The sequence below is a fragment of the Pteropus medius genome, unplaced genomic scaffold (genome assembly GCF_902729225.1).
Source record: "Pteropus medius unplaced genomic scaffold, Ma_sr-lr_union100, whole genome shotgun sequence".
Taxonomy (NCBI): Eukaryota; Metazoa; Chordata; class Mammalia; order Chiroptera; family Pteropodidae; genus Pteropus; species Pteropus medius.
The window spans coordinates 2322609-2343301 of NW_024356333.1; the positions used below are offsets into that span (position 1 = coordinate 2322609).

At 45.1% G+C, this 20693-nt stretch overlaps 1 long non-coding RNA gene and 1 pseudogene across 2 annotated transcripts; one reads left to right on the forward strand and one right to left on the reverse strand.

Annotated features, from left to right (window-relative positions):
• Nucleotides 1-16720: 16720 nt before the first annotated feature.
• LOC120601553 (uncharacterized) lies at nt 16721-16839 on the forward strand (annotated as a pseudogene).
• A 1656-nt stretch (nt 16840-18495) lies between these two features.
• LOC120601497 (uncharacterized) lies at nt 18496-20159 on the reverse strand. 2 transcript variants are annotated; one of them, XR_005652451.1, is made up of 2 exons: nt 19755-20159; nt 18496-18992 (listed from the first exon to the last, which is right to left on the reverse strand). It is a non-coding gene; the product is annotated as an uncharacterized LOC120601497 (long non-coding RNA). The 2 variants fall into 2 exon arrangements; XR_005652452.1 differs by having other exon boundaries at nt 19874-20152.
• Between the last annotated feature and the right edge of the window lie 534 nt (nt 20160-20693).

The following is a 20693-nucleotide window of genomic DNA, read 5'->3' on the forward strand; positions in this document are numbered from 1 at the left end:
TTACTTTGTGCTTTAGAGAGAAACAGGGGCAGGTAAATCCCATTATTTACTCAGCTCCTTGAGGACAGAGGTCATTCCTCTTGTGTATTCTTTGCCACAGAGTGTGTCAGTAGGAGGGGCCGGTAAATATTTGTTGACAGTCTCCTTGTTCAAATGATGGTGTTTATGCCTCTGTGTAAAGGGCGGAAAAAGGAAGGGAACTCAAGGGTTGGCTTATAGAAACATGGCATGCTTACTGAATTCAGGTTCTTAGGGATTAAAAGAATCAAAACAGTCCCTGCGTGCAATTATTCGTATTGCTAAATACACAGACGTATATAAATCAAGTAACCATTTTTAAAGACTAGGGTCCCTTAAATAGCCGCCTGGGAACTCATCACCGCCGATCCTCAGTCTTGCTTTTTCATGGCTATTTCGAGCAGTTTGAGATGGTCGAAAGGTCGGCTGCAGTGCAGCAGCTTGAAGATCAGAATTGGAGCATCTCCTGGAGCTTACGTGGCTTTCGAAGCTACCTAGGCCCCGTCTACAGCTGTAACATGGTCCTTGGACATGGAACTGTTCACACATGAAAAAATATTTAAAAAATAAGTAACACCTACATACAAGGCATCATGAGGCTCATGAAACAGACACCGTGTGTTCCCACCACTGAGGTTCTATTCTACCCGGAGGCATAAACCATGTTTATGAACTATTATGAAACAGCAAAGGACATGCCAAGTAGCAACATACTGTAAAGATGCAAACGAACACCTTTGGTGGTTCACAGGAGGAAGGAGCAGACAGAACAGAGAGAAGGGGTCCCAGGAGCCTGAGTCAGCAAGGACCTTTCTCTTGGATATAGCCAGAGGGGACACGTCAACAGGACACCCTCAGAAACAACAGAAGAAACGAACGGGGAGGTTTATCAGTGAAGGAACCCTCCTGTACTTCTTTTGAGGTCTCTGATACCCCCCTTCCCCCCTGCAACAAAGCTCTGCCCAGAAGCCAGAATCTACATCTGGCGTGAGCTGTGCTCACATTGTAGCTGGACACATCCGACCCTGGTTAGCCAAATAAGTAGATGGAAAGTTCTACTCAAAGCCTGATATGTTACTAATTTAAAAAAAAAAAAAAAAAAAAAAAAAAAAAAGAATGGAGGCCTACATAGACACCAAATCTTTACTTGCTCATTGGTGTTTGTACCTTCCTAATTTTGACCAAAGATAGATGATTTGATTTCTTTCCCCTTCCCTTACAGGGGAGTGTAGGAAGGAACAGCAATTGGATATTTTGCATATTTTCTAAACCCATCAAATTGAAATATTATCTAAGTAGACGTGAAATTTTATTACAATGGATGAGAAACTACCTGTGCTTTGTTATGGTCTCGAGTCTGTCATTGTATGAGCTAGAAACTAGAAAATCAAGCGAACAAACAAAGATAGCTTTGTACGAAAGAGCCAAGACCCAGGCTGCCTGGATTAGATTCTCGCTCCACCACTTACTGTACCCCTGGCAAATCCTCTCTGCCTCAGTTTCCTCATCTGTAAAACGGAGATAATCGCACCTACCGCACAGTGGTTAGCAGTAGGGAATGTCAAATGTTTGTTAGATACACAGCACAACTCATTCATGGAACAATCTGCATTAAATATCCATTGTAAGTCTTATCCCTTTCAAAATCATCACCTTGGAAGAATTATTCCAGTGACGTAAACATTGGTGAAAAAATATCTGAAACCAAGTGACATTTGTCTTCAGAAGTCATGGCGCGTTCTTTTTTAGCATTTCTGTGGCAGTGAGTCTTCCTCTCTGGCAAGCAGATTTGCTTTGAAAACAGCCCAAAGTCTGGGAAAGTCAAGGATGGTGAATGTGATAAGAACAAGCTGGCAAGTACATTCTCAGCCCAAATGTGGTGTGCTTAAAGTAAAAAGGCCCAGCTTCTTGTGTGGCTCACACCTTGCCTCTGAAGGAGACTTTTAAAACAGGAGAAGGTTCCAAATGTGTGTCAGCAATGGCAGCCCTTTTGGTTAAAGTGCACGTATTAGTTATCTGTTGCTATATAGCAAATTAACCTAAAACTTAGCAACCTAAGACAACAAACATTTTCTCACGGTATCTATCCGAGGATCAGGAATCCAGCCATAGTTAACTGGTGGTCAGACTCAGGGTCTCTCATGATGGCTGAAAGGAAAGCGTTGGCTGGGGCTGCGGTCATCTCAAGGCTCCACTGGGGAAAGATCCACTTTCAAGTTCATTCACATGGCTGTTGTCACACTCACATGGCCTCAGCTTGACTGGTTGTTGGCTGTATACACAGTTCCTCGCCACTCCATGGGGCTGCTGTCTACATGGTGGCTGGCTTCCCCCCAGAGGAAAGGGTGGAGGGCGGGCAGGGTCTCGCCCTGAGAGAGAACAAGAACCCTAGTAGATCGACAGTCTTTTTTCAACCTAATCTTGGAGGCGATACCCATTACTTTGTTTTTTGATAGATATCTATATATTATTATTATAAGCCAAAAAAACCAAAACAAACAAACAAAAAAACAAACCAGTTCTCTTCTGTATAGAATATATATAACCATGCTTTTGATGCTTTTTTTTTTTTTAGGCGAGGCAACCCTTGGTTGACCTCATAGATTGCAAGGACCTTGTCAGTTTACAATCCCTTATTTTTTAAATTTTTTACGCCTACAGCACCTGGTCTTCCTAGGTCTCCTATCCAAGTACTAACCAGGCTAGAGATCAGATGCTATTGATACATTTTGTTTAATTTCCAAAACACAAAGTAATACAGCTGCATAATAGACAGTTGTGGTAGAAAAAAATAAGATAGATAAAATGAACAATGGACACCTCATTATTTTTGCCTGATTCTTTTCCTTAGAAATGAGTCAATAAATTCAAGCTTCACTCAAGGAGAAGTGATTACACAGGGCATGGATACCAGAAGGCAAGATCATTGCATAATTCCTTGCATAATTTTTGTGGGAAGATTATCTAACACTAAGAACATGATTTTAATCATTGTCATATTAGGCCTGGGTCATGGTTTGAAATTACAGAAGCAAAAGCTAAGTTCTAGTCCCTTTCCTTCCCACTGGGACTTACCTCTGAGATTTTTTTCAGTCGTCTCTAATAGATTACTAGAGTGCCTATCTGTTTGCAACATTGACCAAGATTCTGATATTCCTGTACTTCTAGAATACCAAGTGCCTAGAATTTGGGGACTTTGTATCTTAACGTGTTTTAATTCAGGATTTAAGAACTTAAGGATACTAAGTTCGACAAGGCTGATTGACACAAAGTACCCATGTTCAAACAAGCTCCCAACAGCCTGTGGTAGGTGCTCTCCAGCTGAGAATATTCCTTACCAACAAATGATGCCCTTTTCATCAAGATTTAGTAAACATAGAGCCTTCCTTCTAATTCTTTCAAGTTTTTTGGGGGGAGCACATTTACAATAGAGGGCACACATTTCTCAACAAAGCAGTCGAGTCGATTTGCTAACGAAGATGCCAGTGTGTTGGAACCTGCTGATTGAAGTGTAAACTCTAACTGACCACTGCAATTGAACAAAAGAGATGACAGCTGCTGGCAGACAACTGCGGATGGAAAGGATGGATGGATGTAGAGTCGGGAAGGGAAGCGTTGCCACAGAGAAGAAAACTGATTTACGCCTCCTTTACTGCCTGGTTTTAAATTGGACATTGATCGGGGTCTGTGAACCTATGTACTTTATACAAATAAACAAGCTAATGCAAAAGATATGCATTATCTACTCATTCACAGACACCTACAAATGATTAAATTTGTAGCAACAAACTTTATATCTTTTTTCTGAAAGTTTCTTTAAATGCTCTCCTCTGAAATCCCACCCCCTTAGATTTAGTAAACACCGTTAAATAATTTGGTGTATATCTTCCAGATTTTTTTCTATCCATCTACACACGCAGATATATTTATATGCACACAGGTGTATGAGGTCATGCTATTCATATCATTGAAGGGGCTTCTTCAATTGGTTTTTCTCTCCTTCCTCCTGGTTTATGATGAAAAATGCATTGTTGTTTGATCATGAATTGATGATCTTTATTATGAGATTTCTAAAAAACCGAATACACTCTTTAATAAGCTAATTAAAACAAAATTATTCTTTTTGCATAAGTTTTTTCCGACACTTTGAAAGTTAATGCCTACAGCCTACTGGAAAGTTAATTTTACTAGAACAAATTACAACCTAGTGGGCTATCTTGAATGTCTTTTTCTCTCAAATTACAAACTAAGAGCTACTTTTGTATGCATTTTGATTAATTTATGTAAACACCGAAAAACCGTCCTTGATTAAGGAAAAACACAAAGTCAGTCAAGCACGGTTGTGGGGGGAGACAATGTTAATCAGCTTAACAATAACCCACAACCTTCGGACCAACTGTAAGCGAGTGCGAGTCTCTGGGTATTTATAGTCCACATCTGGACTCTTTTTAAAGTGAGGAGACTTTTCACGGCTTGTGTCACAACCCTGGAAAATAAGATGCATACACCTTTCCGACTAAATACAACGTAAACAAAACGAAATCGCTCTTTTTAGAGCCGTCTTTGCCAAAATTATGTTAACCACTGACCTTATTTGCATTTCATTTTTACCAATGCATTGTGGGTAGCGCCTAGGAGAATGCGAAAGTAGAGCGGGCGGCGGGGCGGCCTCTGGGCGGCGCGGCGGCCGGGGGAGGACCGCGGGCCTTGCTGGACCCGGCGGGGCGGCGCTACAGGACCGGGGCAACCAGGTCGCACGCTCGCCGCCCGCGGGTTCCTGTCTGTCCCGCGGGCGCGTGGCCTGCGAGGGGGAAGGGGCCCTCCCGCCCCTCTCCCGGTGCCGGCGGGGTCCACTTTAGGCTTCATCAGTGGGACCCCCGCTTCGAGAATTCCCAGGGGTCTGCGCCCCCGTCTCCGCCCGTTAGAGAATGAGGGAGTCCGCAGGAGTCGGCTGTGGGCAGGTGGCTCCGGCAAGGCGCCCGTTGTCCCCGCGCCCCCCGGGGAAAGCCCCGCGCGCCGGGGAGGGGCGCCCCCGGCTCGAGTCGCCCCTAAACGACGCCCGTCCTGTGTCCACCCCCCGCGGGGCGCCGCGTGTTTCTTTTCAAGGGCTGGGAAAATGCAAACCGTTGGTGACCTTTCGAAGCTTTAAATATTTATAATGAAAGTCTAAGGGCAGACTGAAAGGAGACTTACCCACGCTTCAGTATTTTTCACATAAAAAACAAAAAAAACAAAAAAACGAAAACCAACACTGGCAACAAAACGTGAAGTTATTTTCCTTAAGGAACAGGGTTTTGGCTGGGGACGTGTCGCCGAACTTCGGTTTTCTATGTCAGATACGAATTATGCCCCCGAAGCTAAAATATGAAGGAGATGTAGTAAATCAGCCCTTCGGAATATCCGCACGCTCTGAATTTCTTTCTAAGGATAGTCTTTTTGTTTGTTTTCATTAAGAAATTCCTTTTGGGGAAACTTTCATAGATTTCCTGCACTTAAACCAAAGCTCTCATTCAACATGGTTCTTAGAGTTTTCTTAGTAACTTAACTGTTCTTTCTTCCTGTAAAGACAAAACCAGGAAATTGTTCAGAAAAAGGCTTGAGCTAACTTCCTAATTACCTACTGGGACTAGTGAGAAAAACTTGGGAAACTGAGAATATTGGGGCCGCGTTGAGAATTTTAGAAAAATAGAGAAAAGCCTCAAATTTAAAAAAAGATATTCAAAAATTGTCCTGGAGAAAATGGTGGTACAAAAAGCTTAGAGATTTCTAAAGTCTTAGCAGACTCAGTGACTTCTAAAAATACATATAATTTAGGAAAGGCAGTAGATTAAGAAAGATATTAGAAATGTCAAATGCTGTATTTTATTTTTTACTTATATTTTTTTAATAGTTAAAAGATTTTATTCTAATAGCTATAATTACAGCGCTCATTTGTTGAAATGAAAACTGAAGAAATGCTGTATTTTAAAGGTAGATAGATAATTGCTCCAGTGACGACCTTAATAAATTTGGGGATTTTTGTCTTCTGACTAAGGTGGGAATTTATAGTAATTTTCGTTTGTATAGTAATTTACACTTTTCTTTATATTATCTCACTGATATTACATTACTGGTATCTTTATCTTTAGAAGTTGGTAGAACACATCAGCTTCTCCCCACCCCCTTGTAATGCTTATTGCACCTAAAGGGAATCAGGATACATCCCCCCAAAATATGCCACTTTGACATAAAATTATTTTGAGCTGAAGGCAATTGAGAATCAAGAGATGAACAACAAAAAAAAGCCTTCTTGGAGTTTCCCTTATCTGACCAAATGCAGCAGCTTCTGGGAAATAAGGCTGCCATAAATTTCCTCTTTGGGGTGGGTCTACTCATAAATGCCCTCTCTGGAGGGGGGTGGGGTGGTTATGACCCCGCAGAAGACAGGAAAGACCCCTCAGACCCGCGTAGCTCTCTTATCTCTGTTTGTTCTGAAGACCTATTTGTCTTTTCTAAAGAAACACATTTGTTCTTCCTACAGCACCTTTCCTCTCCCCTTCCTTTCCCTACTAAGTTAGGTACGTCAGCTCCAAATTCTAACTAGCCCCGTGGGTTGCTTATCGTTGTGCACTCCTGCATGTCTAAGCACTACACACATAAATACACTCTGCTTTACTTCTAACGACTGTCTTTTGTCGGCTTAATTCACAGGCTCCCAGACACATGAGGGGGTAGAGGAAAAGTTTTTTTCTTCCCCTACTGACCTAAAAAGAAATAACAACATGAAATATCAGCACATGTACTGATTAATGGGGTATATTGGGGGAGTTTAGCTCTAGCTCTTCATACAACTGGTCTTAGGCCTATGTCTGCAGTGCCCAGGTTAAGTGGGCTCTATTTATGTTTTATTGAGATTTACCCCCCCTGCCCAGCTCTGTGCTAAGAGCTTTACTGATATTATCTCATTTTGCCTGCAAAATATCTCCATCAGGTGGTTAAATCAGAGAAAGTAAACAGCTCCCCAGGGCCGCGTCCTATAGGAGGTGCCAGGTACTAACATTAAAGAGAGCCGACTCTACTTTGGGTCTTTCTTGAACCTCTCTGGGCCTCAGAATCTTCTGTGAAATGAGAGACTTGAGCTGGATTTACTGCCTCTTCCCCCGCAAGGATTTGGAGAAGCGCAAGTCTGTCGGGCTCAATGAAAAAAGAATTCTGTGGACAATTTTGGTTGGGAAATTCTGAGTTACCTAAAGCATAAAAGTTTTTTTCTAATTTCATTTTACCTTTTCTATTATTATTCATTCAGAAGCATTTATCGAAGCAGAGCCCCTAAGACAAAACACAGCCTCCCACCCAGCAGAGTTTATTCTGTGCAGAAGACAGACCCTGAGTAAGCCAGGGCCAGTACCGAGGGTGTAGTGGCAGGGAATCGGGAACGCAGGCCAGGGGATCCCTGGAGACCTTGACGGGTGGGTGGGTAGGAGCTGCTCAGGATACGGGCGAGAGTAGCCTGGAACTTCACAGAAACTGGTCAAAGTCCATGCCGAAGCCAGAGCGTGGAACTAGATGCCTTTCAGGGGATTTTAGACTGTATCCTAAACAAAAAGCTACTGAAGATTTAAATCAGGGCAGTGCTGTTGACATGTTTGCAGAGAGTCTTCTCGCTGCTTTGTAGAGACTAGGTTGATGGAGACAGAACCATTAAGAGACTGGTAGGATTTTGGAGGAGAGGCGATGCTTGGGGGCGGGAGTGAAAATGGGGCGAAAGTGGACAGATTCGAGAGCAGGTTCGGAGATGTAATTGCGAGAAGTAAGGGAAAGAGGGGGCAGAGAGAACGCCCCGGTTTCTGGCTCGTGCTGTGGGGTGGATACTGGTACCAGTGCCTGGAATACGGTACAAGCAATATCGACATGGAGAATATTTATGAGGTGGTGGCGACAGGGCTGTGTCGACACCCCTGAGCTCCATGTGGGAGCCGACCTTGTGAACCCCTAAAATAAATAGTAGGCAGCACTTGTCAGAATGTCTCTTGGAGCCAGGGTTCCACGGAACACACTTTGGTCAATGCTAGATTAGCTGTTCTCAAATAATATCTTTTCCCATGACGCTAATGATAACCAGAAAGTAAACTGCATTGCCTAATGTTTAAATAAACTTTTAAATTCAAGTGGAAGAAAGATACAGAATGTGCACAGTTGGTGCATTTTTACACAGTGAGCACACCCTGTAACCACTGCCTAGAACAACGGACCACGTTGTCACAGAAGCCTCCCCTATGGTCTGAGTTTTAAGCGTGTAAAGCAAACACAGGGAGGCTGGAGGGGTGGGCCACTGGGCTGAACCGTCACTTCCATCTGCCCTCTAGGATGGCTTCCGCCCCAGAACTCGGCATGAAGAGTGGCTTGGATGTCGGGTCACCCATCGCTGTGCACTCCGAGTGCACCGGAAGTCAGGCGCTCTGGGCCACTTTCCCTGAAGAGGGTGGTAGTGACCCATAAATGAAGGGTCATCCAGAGCTGGCCTCACCTGCCAAGCGGCCTTCCTGTGAAGCTCTCAGGAAGGGAGGGAAGGGCTCCCATCTATCTGCCGAATGACCTCCAGCCCTTGATCCCCGAGGTTAACAATGGCAGAGCATAGAGGTCAGTAGCAGTCATAGGGTTAATGCGCATGTGAGTGTCAGCCTCTGCTTCCTGCCTGGGGAGTAGACTGCAGATGCCCAGGCCTCCTAGCAAGCAGTGCTCACTGGCAGTATGGTGTCATGACCTGAATAGAGGGAGAGAGGAAGAGGAAGGAAGGAAGGAAGGGAGGGGAAGGAAGGAAGGAAGGAAGGAAGGAAGGAAGGAATTCATTTCCTGGGCTGAAAGAGTCCTCCCTTCCTCTTTCCATGGCTGCTGGCCCTAGTCCTCAGAGAAGCTTTTCCTGACTCCCAGACAAGGTCAGGGTCAGGCCCTCTCACGGGTTCTTGCAGCCCTTTCTACCTCTTCCTGACACTTAGCACTGCTGCCATCAGCAACCAGGAGCCCCCAGGCCTGTGAGGAGGCTGAGTAAGGCAGCCTAAGAACACGGCCAGCTGCAAGCTGGACTTCCGGGGGGCGAGTCTCTGCTCCGTCTGCTACTCACTAGCAAGTTACTGAACTTCTCTGCGCCTTTATCAGCTGAGTGAGGATCATCAGAGTCACATCGTGAAGGTCAGAAAGGAGGACATCACGTAAAGTGCTTTGTGCAGCGCGGCGCTCAAAACACACAGGCCAGAATGAGTGCGTGATGGAGGCATCTGTCTGACTCCTCTGCCTGAGGGGCGGTAGGAGGTTCTGTGACATCTGAATATCTGAGGAGAGAGATGGAAAAACAAGCAGGGGGTTGGGGTGGGGAGAATGGTGACAACCAAGGTGAGGCTGGGACTTTTAATGTACATTCCATTGTAGGGAGAGACTGACTTGCCTTTACCCCGTAGAGAATGCTTCTTCGCGTTTGCCTAAGTTAGAATGAATTTGGCCTCGGTAATAAGAAGCCATCGTTTTAATATAAATGTCACAAATTCTATTCTTTCTGCTAGCTTCTGTCATGGGAACTTGAGTGGGGTCAGCTCAGTTGACTAGCTTTGGCGGGGCGACGCCGTCTGCTAGCCTGGTGGCTGGAGGAGCGGAGAGGCTGGGGCTGGCCTCAGGGTGTTTCCGTGTGATTCCTACAGATGGGCATAGTCAGGCACATTATCATGGAACCTGCACTGGAAAGTTCTTCTCTCATTCCCTCTTTAAATTTAAATGTTTATGGATTTGGTCTCATGCTACATGAAAATATTTTTACGGCTTGGGGAGGTGGAAGCAGAAAGGAATTTTGGAACAAATACATGTGTTTATTTTCTAGCCCGGTTCAGATGTGGTTTTGAAGACAGTGGGGATCTGTCAGATCTACGGTCTGTCAGTTTTCTAGACCACGTCTAGCCCTGTAATTCGACGATCTAATAGAATTTATAACATTATGTATTCCAGTAGTGACTTGCAAAGATTGCTTTGAAGGGATTACAGATGGTTCTGTAAGTATATACTTTTAGAAGAACATAATGCAATTTGCTTTCTAGCCCAAAGCCCTAAAAATAATTAGGTAGGAGTTCAGACAAGTGTTAAAAGGCGGTTGTTTCTGGTGAATCCAAACAGTTTTTAAAAATCAATTTCATTTCTCATCAGAGGGGGGGCCCCCATTTTAGCTCCCTTGTGGTTTATTGAGCAGTAAAGCACAGCCGTGCAAGCATTGAGCAAGCCAGCAGTGAGAACAGTCAGTGCCACATTCCAAATTCGAATTCAGAATAATAGAGTGAGCAGGAGAGATTCCAGAACACGGGAGTGAGTGATGCAACTGAGACGCGGGCGTTTGCCTTTGGGGATTCTTCCTCGGTCAGATTCGCGACTTTCACACATGTCTTCCATCTGACCCCGTCTGGAGCCCCTCGTGCCATGGACTTGCCCGGCCCATCTGGTTTCCTTTCACGGTTCCGAGCGCTCGGCTTGGTCTGCGCAGAGGGTGGAGACCGTTGAGGGGGGAGCAGAGGGGAAGGGAAGAGTGGGGAGCCGAGGCCATCAGACAGTGGGGGCCGCACTGTGCAGGGCAAGAGAGAACCGTTTGGGAGTTTTAGCTTCGATAACTTCTTCTACTAAGAAGAGTACATCTTTGCTGTAGAAAAGTCAGAAAATACACAAAGGTAGAAAGAGGAAGATGAAATCACTCATCATCTCATCTTTCAGAGCCATTGTGGGTCTTAAAAAATTTTGGGGAGGTTGGGGAGAGATATTATTGAAATGCTATTTTTAAGAACGTTAATAACATGACAGTGGCAATTTAGGTTGTACCAAGGGAAATCCCAAGGCAGGGAGACTATGTAGGAAGCTAATTCATGGGTCGCTGGGCAAATGGTGGTGGCGTCAGTGACCAAAAGGAGGAAGGAATGGATTTGAGGCCATCGGAAACCAGGCATCAGCACGTCTGGATGAATTGAGATGTGGGGAGTGAGACTTGGGGTGGAGAGTTTAAAGGTGACATGCAGAGTGACACCGGATGAACGTCATCAATCCATTTATTCACTCGGCAGAAACATATCCAGTACTTACAACCCTCATGGAACCTTCAGTCGAATGGGGTTGGGGCGAGACAGACAAAAAAGTAGCCTTAGTAGCTACAAGACCTAGCACGTTAGGTGGTAGCAGATGTTACAGGGAAAAATTAAGCAAGCGGCTAGGACAATGTGAAAGGTGTTTGAAGCACGAGTGCCAGGGACGGTCACAGAGGAAACAGCCGAAGGGGTGAGGAAGTGAGCCCGGCTCCTGGCTCCTGGAGTCAGCCCCCCACGTTGGGGAGGAGGGAGAGGGAGGGGAGGAGGGGAGGAGGAGGGGAGGAAGCAGGACTGTCAGCAGAGGAACGACTTCCGACTCTGGCCCTTCTGTCGGGAATGGACCGGAGAGGGGCGAACGTGGAGAACGGGACCTCCACGGAACAGGGGCGCGGATCCCGGGGGCGGAATCCTCTGCCGAACGAACTGCCACCAACCGGGGGGCTGACGGGAACAGCAGTGCATTCCCTCCGAGCTCTGGAGACTGGACGTCTGGCTCCTTCCGGAGGCTCTGAGGGACCACCCGCTGCGTGCGTCTCTCCCAGCTCCCGGTGGCCGCCGGCACCCCCTGGCGTGCCCTGGCTTGTGGACGCATCTCTCCAGCCCTGCCTCCATCCTCACGTCGCCTCTCCTCTTGTAAAGACACTTGTCACTGGATTTAGGGCTCGTGCTAATCCAGGCAGATCTCATCTCGAGAGTCTGAATTGCATCTCAAAACACCCTTTTTCCAAATGAGGTCACATTCTCCGGCTCCCGGTGGAGATGTCTTTTGGGGGTGGGGGACGCCACCATTCGACCCGCACGGGAGGTCAGGAGGAGGAGGTGGGTTCTGGAGCAAGATGATATGTCACCGGCTGTTGCGACCTAGGAAGACTCAGCGATTCTCCAACAGTGTCACAGGCAAATGCTGTCTCATTCCCCCCAAAATCTGCACGCGTCACCTTGGCGTCTGTGGGCAGCGCAGTCCCGAGAACAACCGGACACCAGAGAGCCAAGGTCGTAACCCTGAGGCCTAGTTCAAGCACAGCGTTTCCTCGGGAGCCTTAGCTGCACGGGTTCATACTCCTCACATGCTCTCCCCCCCATGCAGGATCGATGCTGGGGGATCACGGTCCCGTCCAGTCCTGACCGTGTGCCGTCCACGGCCTGTCGCCTTTATTCTAATGAGCGAACGCGTGAAGAGCCCAGTTAAGTCCGACCTCTGGCCGGTGTCGAAATTCAGAAGAGAGTCGAATACGTAAAGTCCCTCGTTCTTCTGCTATCTCCGTGGAGTCAAGGACGCCCTTGAGAATACAGCACAACGTTGCGGCCCTCCCTTCCCATCCGCCATGGTACTCATTCTCATTATGAGCAGTTCCCGGGGACTCACCGACGGAGACTCAGGCAGCTCGTGAGGAGGTGGCCCCCAGCGTGCGTGCAGGCAGGGCCATGTTTTTCTGATGAGAACTGGACGACACCTCAAATCTTCACTCCCAGAAAACCGCCCAGCCCACTTCATGCCATGCGGCGTGACGAACAAGGTGTGGGCCTGGGTGTTTTCGAGGGCGCCAGAGAGCTTAGAGCGGGGAAGGCTCGGAGCCAGCAGGGCCTGCTCAGGAGGTGGCAGAGAACTTCTTTCTCAGTAAGGTTACGTTCGGAGGTATTGGGGGGTCAGGACTTCGACGTGACTTTCTGGGAAACAGTTCAGCCATAATGACATGCCAAAGCTGGAGCCGGATTCTCATCTTTCCTCCCCCCCAAACCAAACTGATAATGAAATGATTCACTTCCTCTCCCTCGTCCCTTTCTTTAAAAAGACATCGTATGTCATAGACCTTGGTAAGTGATAGGACTGGGTACATCAGAAAAGTTCTGGACAGAAGACCTGGTGCCTGATGGGGACCAATCCCGGACAGTTACAGAGGACAGAGACATGCCAAGGAAGTTACCAGTGAGGGAGGGTGACACCTCGGCAGGAAGTTGACGTGCCGGCCTGCTCGCTACCACGACCGTTAAAACATTTCAGGCTCTTCATCTGTAGACTGTGCCGGCCCATTCATTGTAGTAGCCTGAGCTACTGTATCAGCCAATGTCATTTGAAATCCTGTAGGCTTAAAAACCTCATAAGTTGAGTGATCATGTGTGTGCTGAGTGTCGTGTATATGTGTGAGTGTGTGTTTTGTGCGTGTGCATGTGAGCCTGTGCGTTTGTGTGTGCTGCGTGTATGTATATGAGGTCGAAATTTGGGTGCGATGATACCATCAGTTGATTGTCCCAGGATTGCTACAGATGTCCTGTGCGATAAGAGAAGCCTCGTAACCTCAGCCCTGTAAAGTGAATATGACAGTGAATTCCATGGCAGTGGTTTAAGTGATTTTCTCCTTGTAGGGACTAGTGGAACTCAAGGGTTCTTCATCCCCACAGACCTCTGCTGTACCCCCTGGACACAAGCCTTTGGCTATGAAATGTGAGTACAGAAAGAAAAACAGACAAAGCTAGGGAAATGCTGGGCTGTCACTGCCATCTGGAGCCGGAAGCAGGAAGAAAAGACTTCTTAAACAGAGAAAAGGGAGAGAGAAGAGATGGGAGAGACAGACAGACAGACAGGCAGGCAGGCACCAACACGAATCAGAGAGCCCGTAGTCCAGTATTCCCCAGGGGCCTAACATCAAAAGTAGAGTTTGGGTGAATTATAAAGATTATCTTTTTAACAAGGGTCTGGAATAAGAGTAGAGATAGCCCAAAAGATGTTACTGGAAAAGTTACTGGAAAAGTTACTGTAAAAAAGGTTCTCTCCCGTATTACAGAGTTAATATCAATTTCAAAATTTGTTCGAAAGGCGTGCCATCTTAAACTCAGCACTTCCGGCGGTTTCAAACGTATCCATACACATAAGGATGTATTTTCTGTCGGAATGTGCGTAACCCAGGTGTCTCTAATCACCTGGCGATGACGTCATCAGTGAAAATTTCAGCCGCCTTGGAGCTGCCTCCTCAGTGAGAGAAATGGTGGTGTCTGCCGGGTCATCAGATTAGTGCAGACATTGGTGTGTTTTTAGAAATCAGGCCACTCCTATTAAGGCGTGGATATTAGACCTTACAGTCTTAGGGAACTAATCAACTATCTATGTACTTACCTCTTTACTTAATAAGTTGGTTAAGATGAAAGTAAATTCTAGCAGTGGAATTAAAGCGAAACCTATAAAAAGCAGCTTTAGAGATGTAGCTCAATCCGTGTGGAGGTTCAAGGGTAAAGGAGAACTTAACCAAGTCCTACAGCCCCAGAAGACACCTGTCATGGAACGAGGGCGGGAAACACACACTCAGGGTTTCCGGGTAAACTGAGATTTCTTTCCCCGTGCGGCGAGGGTCATGTCGACGTTTTCCACGTCAGTTTTAGCCAGTAGATTTTTGTGGGCAAAGGGGAATTTTAAAAACATGGCCAATGTTATTATCATTAATATAGTAATTCACCTGGGTTCTCGCTAAAGGCTGTGTGCCCTGTGAAGCGTATGTTTTCAGCATGTGTGATTTTTAGAGGCTTGCTTTTTTAATTATAATTTTCTTACATTCGAAGACAGTGCTTTTGTTTTTGTTTTTCTTGTGGAAATCCTGATTTTATAATGAAAGATTCATTTATCAGAAGTTCCCTTTAAGGAAACTAAGAAAATTCTATTCTGTCTTAGGTGAGAGATGTCTACACTGAGTGGTAATATTAATATGCACCTAAGCAGCAGAAATGCTTGCTGGATATCTAGCACATGAGTTTAAATCACCAAATAGCAGGATGTTTTAAAGTATATTCTTTCTTTCTTTTCCTTTTTTAAATGAGGTAATTTTTATTATTATTATTATTATTATTATTTTTGGTGTCATCGGTTAACGAAATTCAGTAAGTTTTAGGTGTACAATTTAACAGTAAGACATATATATATATATATATATATATATATATATATATATATTGCATTGTGTGTTTACTGCCCATAGTTAGTTAGATTTCTTTCTGTCACCACATATTTGACCCCTTTTACCATCTCCTCCCCCCCTCCCCCCCTCTGGTAACCACTAGTCTATTGTCCATGTCCATGAGTCTCTGTTTGTTTGTCCTGTTTGTTTGTTGCTTTTAGGTTTATATCCCACATGTAAGTGATATTATGTGGTTTTCAACTTTTTCCATTTGGCTTATTTCGCTTAGCATGATTATCTCGAGGTCCATCCATGTAGTCGCCTCTTCTTGTGGCTGAGTGATATTTCATTGCATATATGTACCACAGCTTCTTTATCTAGTCATCTATCGTAGGACATTCCGGTTGCTTCCATGTCCTGGCCACTGTGAATAACGCTGCTATGAACATCTATGTGCAAATATCTTTTCGGATATGAGTTTTCAAGTCTTTGGGGTAAATACCCAGTGGAGGGATTGCTGGATCATATGGTAGATCAATTCTTAGTTTTTTCAAGAACCTCCATGCTGTTTTCCCTAGTGGCTGCACCAATTTGCAGTCCCGCCAGCAGTGTATGAGGGTTCTTATTTCTCCACCATCTTCTCCAACATATATTACTTGTCCTGTTGATAACGGCTATTCTAACAGGTGTGAGATGGTATCTCATTGTGGTTTTGATTTGCATTTCCCTAATAGCTAGCAATGTTGAGCATCTTTTCATGTTTGTTGGCCATTTGTGTGTCCTCTAGGGAGAAGTATCTGTTCAGGTCCTCTGTCCATTTTTTGATTGGATTGTTTGTTTTTGTTGTTGTTATTGAGTTGTTTGAGTTCTTTGTATATTTTGGATATTAGGCCCTTATCGGCGGTGTTGCTTGCAAATATAGTTTCCCATTCGGATAATTGTCTCTTTTCTTTGTTGATGGTTTCTTTTGCTGTGCAGAAGCTTTTTAGTTTGATGCAGTCCCATTCATTTATTTTAGCTTTTACTTCCCTTGCTTTGAGGTCAAATTCATAAAATCCTCTTTAAGTTCAAGGTCCATGAGTTTAGTTCCTAAGTTTTCTTCTATGCAATTTATTGTTTCAGATCTTACATTCAGGTCCTTAATCCATTCTGAGTTAATTTTGGTGTGTGGTGATAGACAACAGTCCAGTTTCATTGTTTTGCAGGTGGCTTTCCAGTTTTCCCAGCACCATTTATTAAAGAGGCTTTCCTTTCTCCACTGTATGTTTTGGCTTTTTCGTCGAAAATTAATTGCCCATATAAACACGGGTTTCTTTCTGGACTCTCGATTCTGTGCCACTGGTCTGTGTGTCTGTTTTTCTGCCTGTACCATGCCATTTTGATTATTGTCACTTTGTAGTATAATTTGAAGTCGGACAGAGTGATGCCTCCAGCCTTGTTCTTTTTTCTCAGGATAGCTTTGGCGATTCAGGGTCTTTTGTGCTTCCATACAAATCTGGTGATTTTTTTTGTTCTATTTCATTAAAAAATGTCGATGGGATTTTGATGGGGATTGCATTAAATCTGTATAATGCTTTAGGTAATAAGGTCATTCTAACTATGTTGATTCTTCCAATTCAAGAACACGGAATATCTTTCCACTTCTTTGTATCTTCTTCAATTTCTTTTAATAAGGTCTTATAGTTTTCATTATATAAGTCCTTCGTGTGTTTTGTCAGATTTATTCCTAGGATCTACAGCCATGCCACCCTGAACATGCCCGATCTCATCTGATCTCGGAAGCTAAGCAGGGTCGGGCCTAATTAGTACTTGGATGGGAGACCACCTAAAAAGACCTGGTGCTGTAGGCGTTTAAAAAAAGAAAGATTTATTTCTAGGTATTTTATTCTTTTTGTCGCAGTTGCAAAGGAAATTATTTTTTCCACTTCTTTTTCTGACAATTCATTATTAGAGTCTATGAATGCTATGGATTTTTGAACATTGATTAGTATATTCTTTCTTAAAAGAGAGAAACCATATCCTAAGAAATCTCTGTCTGGGCAGAAACTACATTTTAACCATCTTTGCATTGCCCATAGTGCCCCACTCAGAGCGTAGACTATAAAATATGCTCAAAACATATTCTTTGAAAGAATGTTTGATTTGAGTATCCAAATCTGAAAGTGCCATTTCTTTACCTATGATTGTCAATGTTTTTTTTTTTTTTCTTTTTTATGACATTTTCTCTGCTTTCGGTGATAATTAATGCTTAGTTCAGACTGCAGGGTTTAGATAAAGAAATCTGAACAATAGCTAGACAAGACAAAGCCTGTTAAATCTTATGCAGGCTTCTCCGTCTGCTAATGTGGTTTAGAATTATATGTTAGGAGCATTGCATACCAGAAGAATATTGATTGCATTTCACATAATGCAATTTACAGTTAATAAGATGGTTAGGCTGGTCCAGGACAATATTTGTTTTGTTCAATAATGTTAGACAGAAAACATACATTTTAATAAATACTGCATGAGAACAATCCTTTTGGGTGAACTTCAAGGAAATAAATACACTACCATATGGCCACATACCGGCGGATTTTCACATTTCTAAACTCTGTAAAGATATATGTTCTCAGTAATTCATTGCTTTATAAATAGATTCCTTTGAATTGCTCTTGTTTTCATGCCAAAAACTTTTGGTATTTTGTGTATGTAACCTTTACAATCTAAGGATAATTGTTATAGGATAGATTACACAACATGATATATATATATGCATCTGTAGGTACACACACACATGCACACATACAAAACTCTGGAACACTGACTTCCGGTAAGGAGCAGGGCAGAATGAGAATATAAGGCATTTTTACATTTAGAGTTCCTTATTTCAGGGATATTTGGATTTTTATAATAGACACATATCACTTTCGTAATCAGAGAAAGATACTTTAATATATGGAGCTGCAGTTGATGACATGAAAAATAAAAATAGCGTTTCAAAGAGCTCGAAAGTATTCTAGTTGCAGAGTCATCTGTCAGAGCCGCTTCCTGCTTGCGTGTACAAGGATGTATGTGGCGGCACTTTTGCCCGAAATGGCAAAAGATCCGCCAGCTTTGGAAGTCCATCATCAGGGGGAGGGGAGGAGGCCACGTGAACATGTGTTTGTCTGTACAGGCCAGGAGCGCGGGGCCAGAAGCTGGTCACCCAGAGCGGGGGCCTTTTCCATTTTGTACCGTGTGCCTGGGCCGCATGGTAAAAAAAAAAATAAATTAAAATATTAAAAGGCTATATTTAGCTTCACGAACCACACCTTCAGGTCAAGACAGGCCAGGAACCTGATGGGGTTTGGGGTGTCTGGCTGTATGCTTCCCGCAAACAGGGCTTCTCAAACCACGGATGCGGAAAGAGCAGCTTTGCTTTGCCTTTTTTATTTCCCCAGTGCCTTGCAGACTGATGCTTTAATAAAATCAATAAAAACGAATTACTGGGAAAATGAAATTAAAAGACAACGGTCTTCCAAAACTTCAGGGCCCAATATTTTTATTATTAGATCGAACAGACATAAAATTCCTTTGTCAAATCGCTTTCAAACGGTGGTTCTCCACTGGGGTGGGAGCTGTGATTGGACCCCCAGCAGACATATGGCAATGTCGGGGGACATTTTTGGCTGTCGCAGCTGGGGAGAGTGGTGTTTATGGCATAGGTGGAGGCCAGGGGTGCCGCTAAAGGTCCTGCAGTGCCCAGGATGGACCCCACACCACGAGGTCGTCCGGCTCGAGATGTCATTAGTGCCGATATTACAAATCTCTGCCTTAAAAGTTTTTAAGTGGTTGATCTCAGTTTTCGTATTTCTCTCTTGGCAAACTGTTCACATTTTTGGTCGTTGGCCCACAGATGAGAGTCCGAGAAGACTGCTCTGATGTTCTTATTTTGAACTCCGACACAGGACATCATAAGAGGAATTCTCTAATCCTTGACGTTTGTGAGGCTTCCACATCAACCCGCACGGGAAAATGGAGCCTAGTGATGCAATCGAATGAAACATTAAATTGTTCTCTGCACGTGGTGAGACCAGGTCTTGAAGCCCAGCTTGTCACTTCCCAGCTGTGTGAGCCTGAGAAAACTAGTTAACATCTCTGGGCCAAAATGGAAAGATGGCCTCGTTCATAAAGCTACTGTGGGGATTAAATGTAAATCATCGGTTTCAAGAGCGCCAGACCCCGTGTGGCACCCAGTGTCACACCTTAGGCGAGTTCTCTCCTGAACTCTGTCAAGGGACTGCGACCCAGGTCACTGAGAGCCCCAGAGCATCGCTCCTTCTGACTCTTTTAATTCCTGTGGTGGAGCCTGAGGCGACACACCTCACATTCTCCTCTCCTTAGAGAAGAGAGGGGCGGCCAGACCTGTGAATGAGCGAGGGGCGGGGCCTCCTCCCCGGAGAAGAGTAAATGAAACTGCTTTGTAAAATGGAAAAGTACTATGCAAATGGGGCTAATCACTCATTTATCGGGCCCTTACTAGGTGCCCTTAATATAAAGCAGTGAGAAAGGAAACGAGGAGAGAGAAAGAAAAAAAGAGGCCCCCATGAAACTTGTCACAAAAACATGCATTTTGTGAGACCCAAAGCTGCTTGAACCAGGCTCCCATTATTTCTGGCAAAAAGGTGATCGGGGAGGAAGGGAAAAGATGATTTGTGAAGAAGCTTCTCGAACAACTCCTGAAGCAGACACAGTGCAGCCGGCTCAGGCTTTGGCAGACAGACACTCTTGGGAAGGATCTTACCCAGCAAAGTCCAGCTCCACCTGCTTTGTCCTCCTGTCCAAACCGGGAGCGGCGGGGCCACACAGCTGGCCCCTGGCACTGCCGCCCGAGCCCCGGGGAACCAGAACGCAGACCCTGACCTATTCTGTCGTAGGAGCAGGGCGAGCGGCAGATGTGGCCGTAGGCCGAGTGTCCTGGGTCTGGTCCATCAGGAATTGCCTCCGTGGAGGAGACATAGCTAGAAGCAGGGGTGAAGCTGGGGCGGCCCCTCCCATAGGGGCAAAAAGGCCCCTGTCAGGTGACACCCGAGGTCTGCCTGAGCAGTAGGGTCTCTGCTTCCTGAACTCTCTTTCTTGAGAACACTTTCCTCTCTTTCGTAATTGCTGTGTATGAGTCACGCCCTGGGTTTTGCAGAAGCTGTGAAGGAGGACCTGTCCGAGGCTGCTCTCAGTTTGCATTCTGAGTAAGTGGCAGGTGCTTTACAGAGACAACTGCGCTCTGAGCTGTGGCTCGGGGTGGGGGTGGGTGGTGGGTAACAAGCCCCACACCGTACATTCCAGAGGCTGCAAGGTACCACACCGGAGACAGGAATGGATGGGGAAAGGCATGAGCGAATAACAAATTCCTTAACTACCTGTAGCTCCCTGGGAGGCAAAACCTGTTCTGTTCCAAATCCACATTATTTCAGCTGCTCTTCACATCTGCATCACCCACAGCATCTTGGCTGCTGTCGGTGGAGGGGCTGGAGAAAGATGGCTCACTGATCACCTTCCGCACCCGAGGCGCCGGCACACCCTGGGCACGCGAAGAGAGTTAAGACATCATTTCTCTTCCACAGACACTCACAGCCTGGACAAGGACATGAACTAAACTAATAATGAACACACATGAGTCAAACGCTATAAAAACACATTTAACGAGGATTTGGGAACAGAGAGGGAGCAGCCGATGAGTGCCCAG